Source organism: Lacerta agilis, chromosome 10 (genome assembly GCF_009819535.1).
Source record: "Lacerta agilis isolate rLacAgi1 chromosome 10, rLacAgi1.pri, whole genome shotgun sequence".
In the NCBI taxonomy this organism is placed as follows: domain Eukaryota; kingdom Metazoa; phylum Chordata; class Lepidosauria; order Squamata; family Lacertidae; genus Lacerta; species Lacerta agilis.
The window spans coordinates 39,201,078-39,210,656 of record NC_046321.1 but is presented as its reverse complement, the minus strand read 5'-3'; the positions used below and the strand labels follow the sequence as shown (position 1 = coordinate 39,210,656).

General features: G+C 39.3%; 1 protein-coding gene across 6 annotated transcripts in view; it reads right to left on the bottom strand.

The window, feature by feature from the left end:
- Positions 1-3,938: 3,938 nt before the first annotated feature.
- Positions 3,939-9,579, bottom strand: part of PPP1R12A (protein phosphatase 1 regulatory subunit 12A) — a 98,877-nt gene continuing 93,236 nt past the window's right edge. For all 6 annotated transcript variants that reach the window (XR_004427463.1, XR_004427464.1, XM_033162802.1 and 3 more), the window contains one exon: positions 3,939-6,318. The gene's annotated coding sequence lies outside the window, so the exon portion shown is untranslated. The remainder of the gene's footprint in view (positions 6,319-9,579) is intronic.

Genomic DNA, 9,579 nt, shown 5'->3' with positions numbered 1-9,579 from the left:
CTTGCTTATGGACCAGCATAGCTGCCTTTGAAAACCATAAAAAACAAAGGCACTGTGGATTAAAAATAAATCATGCAATAAAATTTGTGTTCTGGTTTCAAGTATTTCCATGCATCACATTTTAAGTACAAATGAGCTTGTCCTCCCAAGCAAAAATGATCTTCGCATTAGCCTTGTTTATGAGTATTTTATGCAGCAATAATAAGAAACAATGGATAGTAGTTCTTAAGTTAACTATTATAACCCCAAAGTCTTTGGGAGATGAGCACCAATTTACAACGGCTGCAAAGCCAAACTGTTCTCCCTTTCAACCCATCCAATAGGTAGCAGGAGTGATACACACTTTTCATATCTAATCAGCACTAGCTTAAAATGTAGGGATGTCATAATCAGGACCAGCTGGTTCAGTGATTGTAGCAGTAGCCCTCCCCCACCCTTCCATTCATCGATAAACTTGGATTCCTTTAAAATTGTGTGCCTGACACTATACATTCATAAATGTTGCTTATGGTATTATCCTAATGCTCTATTTCCCCCTCAACTTCTCAAGTCTGATAACCTACACATATGCACCCCTCTTCACAGAAAAGGTTAAAGGCAAAAAAGTCACAAAATGACTTTTGCTCACTACTGTACAATAAGCAATGCTATTTAAGAGAAAAGTTAAGTTATTTAAAGACCAAGTTTCTCTTACAGTTAAAAATAATAATTTTAAAAACAGCAAAATGTAAAGTTTCACTTAAGAGTGTTAAGAACTGCCTTTCCTTTCTGTAGCTCTAGTGTGGTGCTTTTAGAAGCACTATTTGTTTATTGGATATCACTCAAGGGTTGCTAGACTGGTTTTAAATCATGGAACATTCATGCCTGTTAACTGTTTTTCTCTACATAAGGCAAGAGCTTCCCTCCACAGAAAAGTTTATGACCTTATGTTCTGAGCATCACATTTATCAGCAGGCATACTGCCCAGCATAACATTCCCACATCACTCAGCAGTGTGTGTGTGAGACTTCTTGTCCACTTCCGCTCCCCTGGAATACTGTAATCACTTTAGTTGGAATAATAATAATAATAATAATAATAATAATAATAATAATAATAATAATAATAAACAACCTAACATCTCTTTCCTGTGTGGGGAATTATGGTTCAATTTCCTTAGAAAATGAGCAGTTACTCTGCTCTGGAATGCATTGCTGTGCATAATGCACAGGTGCAATCCAGCTGGTTTAATTTCTTTGGATAATGCAGGTAAGATTCCCCACCATGAGATTTTCAGTCTTCTTAATGTACACAGTGAAACTAGATTATGTGCTCTGTTTTATTCTGAAAATTTCAGTTCTTGCTCCATCACCCACATTCTGCCACTGGAATAAATTGTGGAAATCTGTGTGACTGGGGTAAGTCAATGAATGGGTCCCTTCCAACTCTATAATTCTACAATTCTTTGAAGTGGGTGACACAAGGGTGAAGCAGCAGCAGGATATGTACAATGGGACCACAGACAAGAGCAAACTGAATGCAAGTCACTCCAAAGTAAATCCGCATAGGAATTGGTTACTGGGCTGGTCACTTGTTATCTCCCGTTCCCACAGAAGCATGTTTTACAAGAGGCATATCAAACACTTTTTAAATCTAAGAGATTAGAATGTTACTTCCTTTTTAAATGTGAAAGGGCAAATAAACATTCTGATGTAGTTTAAAATATTCTCCAGGAGAGAGTAGACACTTTTACGCCCAAATTCCAAACCTAGAAGTCATCAAAACAGGAAAAGGGCACTTTAGGGAACTTAATTTCATTCTGATAAGATCCCCTCAGCACAACCAACACACATCCATAACTATAAGCATTTCTAGTTACAAGTAGGTAGCCGTGTTGGTGTGCCATAGTCAAAACAAAATAAAAAATTCCTTCCAGTAGCACCTTAGAGACCAACTAAGTTTGTTCTTGGTGAAGGAATTTTTTATTTTATTTTGTTTTGACTATAAGCGGTTCTGTGGCTATCAAGCTGAGTTGCCATATTTTGAAGAGCAAAAAAGAGGACACATTTACCGACTTATATTTTTAACTATGGATCACTATGACGACTCTAATTTTATATACCTATAAAAAGGGTGTGTCCTGGAAAAAAGAGGACATATGGCAACCCTAAAAAGGTACCCCCCAAAAAAAAGTTTTGTTTGAGACTGTCAGACACATATTACACATGGGAGCACACAGTACTTGTGTAAGGAGTTTACAACTCTTTACACTGCTTACAGAGTTGGTGGGTGGGGGGTTGCATGTTAATGGTGGGTATAAGTATAAATAAAAGCATACTGGATTAACTAATCCAGATTCAAGACACTGCTGTTTCAATTTTCACCATAGGTGTCTCAGATTAGAACTCCCAATAGTGGGAAGTCTACTCAGAAGTAACCCCTACTCTATTTGATGTACACCAAGGGTTGTACCCTGCAAGGCCCACTTGAGAGGGCAGAAAACTACAGAGGCACAGCAGTCACAAAACAGTGATGCAGGGTCAGAGCCAGTCGCAAACCGGCATCAGCTGGTTGACATTGCTTTCTACTGATAAATCCATTTTTTCGAAATTGCTGACTTGTCATAGCCTTTTTCCTTCAGCAAGGAGTTCCACACCTCAACTTTCAAGTGAAGTACAGGCAGAATTTGCTTAAAGGGGTTTTCCATTCCAAACTCTAAATGCTTCTCAAAAGTATTTTTACCCATCTCCTGAAATTTCTTCTTCTATTCTCCTTTCACATTCAACTTGTATCTGACTCCCAGCAAAAAAATCTTACTAGTTTTATCCATCCCTCCTTCCTGGTCCTTTTACATTCACTTATTCTGATAACTGCTTTCCTCGCTTACCTTTCTCTTTTTCTCTGTTTATTGATAACAACAAATAGTATTAAGTCTTTTATCTTATTTCTTTCAACTCTTCCTGGTTCTTTCTCCTCAGAGAAAGGAGACCTACCTACCTATCTTCTGTCCTTCTTGCTTTTCCGTGTCCTTTGTGACTTGAGCACACGTGTGCGCGTGTGCACCCCTCCCAAAAACCCACAAAGGGGACTGTGAAGGGGGGCTTCTTTTCCCCAGGTTGGACAAGCAGAAAAATGATTTTTAAAACCCAATAAAATATCCAGTTATTCTTAAACAGTGATGGCCAAACTTGGACCTCCAGCTGTTTTGAGACTACAACTCCCATCACCCCTAGCTAACAGGATCAGTGGTCAGGGATGATGGGAACTGTAGTCCCAAAACAGCTGGAGGGCCAGGTTTGCCCACCACTGTTCTCAAACTATATAGAAAATAGGAAAACTAACATTTAAGAGTCAAGAAAAATAAGGAGGAAACAAACAGGAAGAAAGGAAGCTCAGGTGGTATTGAAGAATGACGTTACCTCAGGAAGTATTGCAGGTGCATAAAACAAGGACAGGGGCAACATTCAATTTCTAGGTTTCCCATAGGTTAAGACAGATTATGAAACACAATTCTTCTTTCAACCCATTTTGCCTCAAGTCCTGTTTAGATCTTGCCATTATTTTAATGTGCAGCCAAATCCATGTAGTTAACATCTCAGCTATGTTCATTACTGCTTGAACTCCAGAACAGTAAATGCACTCCATCGTGGGATAAACTGACTGCATGTTCCGCAATTAGCTGCCTCAAACAAACAAGTGACATTCCTCTGATGATTGAGCACTTCTTTCATAGTCCAGTATCCAAACATCACAAGCGTATTTCCAGCAGGGAACTAAATGAAAATCTGAACTTAACATTAAATAAAACATGTGCTGGGATGGAGGAGCAGTTGCTAGTGTAGCTAAAGGAATTTATACCAAGCCTCTGGTATGTTCAGCTACAATATTCTAGTGAGGTAAGCAACATTCTAAGATCATACATTCTTACCATGGCACAACACAAAAAACTGGTTTCCATGTAGTTTCTCCATGCAGACAGGTTTATGTAAAATATATAAACATTTTTCAATTTTGTTACAGATTGCATAAATATGGCATTTTTACTTTTGCATTTACAGCTGTGCAAACACAATTTGATTACAATCTCTGAAAAGTACTTTGCATCCCAGTGAAGCAATAAAAAAATGCCCACAAAGAATTTAAATACCAAATTCACGTTTAAAATGTCTTCTCAGTGAAATCCACACATTTAAAATAGTTTTATTCATTTTATTTGTATATGTCAAAATACATTTTTTTTTTTGCAAAATAGTGGGTTTTGCAAGTAGTTTCATGCAGATGCAAGGTCTGCTCAATACTACCAATAAAATCAACGTAACACAGTAGCCATTCAGTTTTTAAAGAATAAATAACCTATATATAAAACACTAAAATATTAGATACACATTTAATCATTCACAGGCATCCAGAACTTGACCAAATATAATCCACAGTATGCCTAACAATTCAACAACACTATGCAGCGTGTTGCAGCCATTCAGATGGATATTTTCTCTGCTTGGTTTGTATTAGCTTAAGACCATGAAATATGTCCACCTTCAAACTTATGACTCATACAGACCTACTGTAACAAGATATCCCAGAACTATCCTTGTACCTTTAAAATCAAGAATCCTGAGCTTGGTAGTAAGAGCAAAACCTTACATCTTCAAAAAACCTCCCTCCCCCCCTCCCCAAATCACCCAACCCTATGAAGGGGACTCACGTCCTCCTTGCCCCAAACAGTTGTTCTCTTTTGCCCACCCCAAAATGAAGTGAGTCCCATCCCCAAGAAGTAGGAAGTAGAACACAATGACCTTTTAAAATGAAGGGGTACAAATTCACATTTAATATAGTATACAATATAATCAATAATACAATAGCTACTACAAGCTTTACAATATACAATTTATTTTAATGGCTGAGCTGTTCAGTGGTTTTTAGGCAATAGTCTGTAGGCCAGAAGATGGTTATATTTAGTAGGTTTTAGTGAAAATATAAAAGCTGTTTGTTTTCTAACAAAAGCTATCTTCACTGGAGTACTTTTTAAAAGGCCACTGAAATGTATAAAATGGTCTGAACGTGGTGGTATCAACTTAGATGCCTCTTCACATGGCATTAGCAGTGCACGTAAATGAATAGGTTAGGGCTTTCAAATGACTTAAAGATTACTTTGGCTAGCACAACAGTTTCAGACAGCACTCAAACACAGATATGTGAAATGTAGTGAAGAAGTTATACTTAAGTTTTATTATGGGTGATCACTCAAATAAAAAATGGAAGGGGATAAAATATTGTTTTTAGTTTCAATTTTTTGTAAAGACTGACTCCATACCAAGTAGAATTTCTAAATTTAAACCAAATGGACTTTGTTAAACACTACTGTGGAGCAGCCAATTTTGTTTTAACACACAATTGCAATAGGGAAATATATTCAAGCATGTCAAGTGGTGGTCTGAAAACTCCAAACAATATACATTAATATATACAGCATCACTTAGTACCTGCTAAAATGAAGGTGATGGTTACAGGATCTAACAACTTGCACTACAAACCTTTTTCTTTTCTTTTAAAAAGTGACCAATAAAGGCAGAAGACAGGAATTTTAAAATAACCAATCTACTTGCAACTGACTTTTAAAGCATCTTTTATAGGAAATAATGCATATTGCACAACAGTGAAAGCAAAGGTTCCACAAAACCTCTCTGTTTTGGGGTGGCTGGCTGGACAATACAGGCTTAGTTAGCTACATGTTGCATTTTTAAAGGGGTGTGTAAATGTAAAGCTGTGAAAATACTGTACAACGAAAAAATCTGGTATATGAATAATTAGAAGGAAATACACACAAATCCAAACTTAAGATGTAAGAGAGAAAAACTGCAGGATAGGGAAAAAAACCAGGAACTGTGACACAACAAAATAAAAGTAACTGTCTGTGGTAGCAGAAAGCTTTTTTTGATGCATGTGTTTATGTACAACTAAGGCTTACTGGTTAAATATCTGAGGCTTATCTGGCCTTGAACACTTTCCTTATATGCAGTAGCTGTAAACAAGATTTCTCAGTCATTATGTCTTCTCAGCAGCTGCTTTAACACATGAAACAATGATCTTGGTTAAAAAAAACACACCCCCAGGGAAGAGGGCATTTGGCAGAATATCTGAAAATGACAGTCTCCAAGAAATCTTCCCAGACTTCCAGTGACTTCCATGCTATGGTCCACTGGAGATACTAATTATGTGCATTCCCATGATTTGCAGCTGGAGTAAACAATTTTATTTGGAAAGCTTGCTGATAACTCTGATCAAAGCCCCATTTTCATCTTTTAGCCTCTGGTTATCGGCCTTCAGGTCTGGTAGCATCTATCAGAGAAAAACAGAGAGTAAAGTGTGCAACACTTGACAAATAACAATATACTAAATACAAAGTCTCTTCAAAGACAAATAGTCCTCCTTTCCTGCAAACGCCAAATGGTTTGTTTATTTAATACCATTTATAAACCAATGGATATTAAAATATTGCTAAGCAGGCTGGTGACATGAATATGTGGCTAACGGTTTAGAACTCAAGGTCCATCCGCAGCAACAACTTACAGTTTTATAATCACTGAGAAGTGAAATATAAAACAAACCAAAACAGATTTAGTCAAGTCAGTCCTACTCAAAACACATAGTAAGCCACTCACATGGAGTAATGGAAGAAATTGGTTTTTCATAGGTGCTCTAGGTAAAATAAGCATGCATATATTTACTTAATTTGTAATTAGCTTTTTGTGGGACACAGTTCACACAGCCCTGGGTGTGCATCAACTGAAGGAAGATTTACCAGACCTGGGCACTAGAACCCATTTTGGATGTCCTGCCTCAGGTTTCAGAGTTGTAACAAAGAAAAGTGATTCAGAGAATGTGTAGAGAGCATTCTTCACAACTATACCCTTGTCTCCAAACATCTGGGAGTAAGGGTGGGAGAGTGTTGAGAGAAGTGACAGTTATACCACAAGACTTCACTTCCAGACGGGCTTGAGCTCTGAGCATATTTTAGAAACTGACATGTCCACTATTTCAAAATCCAGCATAGATACAAAATTGTGTGGGTTTTTTTAAAAAAAAAATAAGGCAAGTAATATAAGGCAAGTAAGTTATAAATATGCCTATATGTGGCATTTGTGCAAACCTGGCAATGTTATTGAAATAAATAGGTATTAAATGCTCACTTAACTGATGATCTGCTGAGCCTCATCATGCCTTTTATTTCTATTCCCATTAAATAGTCACTGCTTTGTTCCAAGTCATATATGAATGCTCTTACCACACCTGCTATAAGTTTATGAAGTTTCAATATGCATCTAGTCAGCAGATAAATTATCATCTAAGTTTTTAATAAGTCATCCTTATAGAACATTTTACTGCCACTCCACTCGGGAGCTGAAAAACTTGGCTTTTAAATTTCCCCTTAGAAACCAGGAAAAAAAAATATTACTTTGAAAAATACTGGTATGTTGGATTTAAAATGGGACAAGAGGCACTTGGAACGGCACAATACTATTTCTAATCTTACTAAATGCTTGAAGGAAAGGGGAAGCTTCAATATCAAGTCCAATTCCTAATGAGGTAGGTACAATTGTAAGAGGGAAGAACAAAGAGAGCCAGGGTTTTGAGTATGGAGAAAGAATGCAAGAGCTTAAATACTATTTTCTTCTTTTTTGCACCATAGTTCCCCCAGTATTTTTTACAGAACTAGAAAGGGCACAATGTGGGGAGCAGATGGATGGGAATGACTGGCACTGATGTGATTACACAAGATTAACTGTTAAGTCCAGGGCACAAACAAGCATCTGGCCAGAAAAAAAACACATACCCAAAGATGGAAAATTGCCTTTGCTTAACCAAGCACTTTCGACATGTGCCCACAGAAATTGGAAGTCTGACAATCAGACCCACTATCTCTAACAAAAGCAGAGGCGTCGCTAGGGGGGGTGGCCCGCCCCGAGTGACAGGGGTGACAAGCGGCGGGTGGAGGTGACAAGCGGCGGCCCCTCCCGCCACTCCCCACGCAACGCCTGTCACCCTGGGAGCAGCAGCGCTGCACGGATGGGGTGCTCCCTTGGCCATGCGCCGTTGCTCCCCCACGTGCTCCCACTCGCTCCGTCCCCCCGGGAGCAGCAGCCCACGGTGTGTGCGGTGCTGCTGCTCCCGGGGCAACGGAGCGAACGGCGGCGTGTGGGGTGACAAGCCGCAGCCCCTCCCACCATTCCCACGCGCTGCCACTCCCTACGTCACCCTGGGAGCGGCAGCACACGGCCCGACGACGGAGTGCGCCTGCGCGACATTTCGCGCAGGCGCACTCCGTCGTCGGACTGCCGCTTCCACAGCCTTCTTTTTAGCCGCAGAGCTTAAACGGGGCTCTTCGGCTTAAAAGGGGGCTGCAGAAGCGGCGGCGGCACTCCCGGAAACGCCCCGCCCCGGGGCGTTTCCTTTGCCGCCCTGGGTACCGCGGAGCCTTACTCCGCCACTGAACAAAAGAGATGTTGTTGAACTACAAAGACACTGTGGCCAATGGTCAGGGATGATGGGAGGCTGTAGCCCAACAACACCTGGGGATCCAAGGTTGAGAAAAGTTGGCTTAGAGGCTTCTTCCTTTTGTCTATAACAGTTAGGAAGTAGAAGAGGATGAATGTAAACCCAGACAAGATGGGTGTACTATAGGCAGGCAATATTGGTACTTAGGTTCACCAGCAGCATTGTTTTCCTGAAGAAATAAAAAATGGTCCAAGACATTGATGCCAATGGTTGCAATCCTAACCCTCACTTATCTGGGAGCAAACCCCACTGAATGTGGGGCTACCCTTGGAAACAGCCCAGAAGCTTCAATTGGCTCAGGATGCTGAGGGCCGACATTTGTTTGGGCCTGGCAGGACAGACTACATCAGGTCAGTTTTCTCAATTTCATTGGCTTCCAGGCAAAATTGACAGTGATCAATGTGACTTTTAAAACCTGAATAGCCTAGCCTGGGCAAGGCCAGCTCAAGAATTGTCTCCTCACATGAATTCTGCACTCCCTGAGTCCTTATTGCATTTCTATTGGCAAATAAACAAGAAAGGGGATGTTTTCAGCTGTGGTACCCTGACTATGGAACAATTTACAAAAAGAAATTGAACTGGCTCCACCTTAACCTGCTATTAAATGGGTTCTTGTTTAGTCATAACACTTAATAATACATTTTCAATTCGGCTGTTGAATGATTTTCAGGATGCTTTTTAAAGCATATTGTTATTCTTAGGGTGGTTCTGGATTTTGTTGTGATTCCTTTCTTATTTGTAAATGCCTTAAGTTTGAGATTTTTTTGTATTGAAAGGAGGATATAAATGGCAAAATAAATAAACAAAGGAAAAAGAGTTTTTGCTGGTCGCTCAAATAAGCAAGGTTACACCATGCATAATATCAAAATACTTTGTATTAAAATGCTTTGTATTAATTTTTTTGCAAAGCACCAAATGCCAAGAGTTAATAAACCTATTCTTTGAAAAATCAAAACGGCATTTAAAATAAATTATTATACATGTGTGAACTCTCTGGAGTGGGTCTTGATATGTATATTATCATATCCTAGAATGCATGAGGTA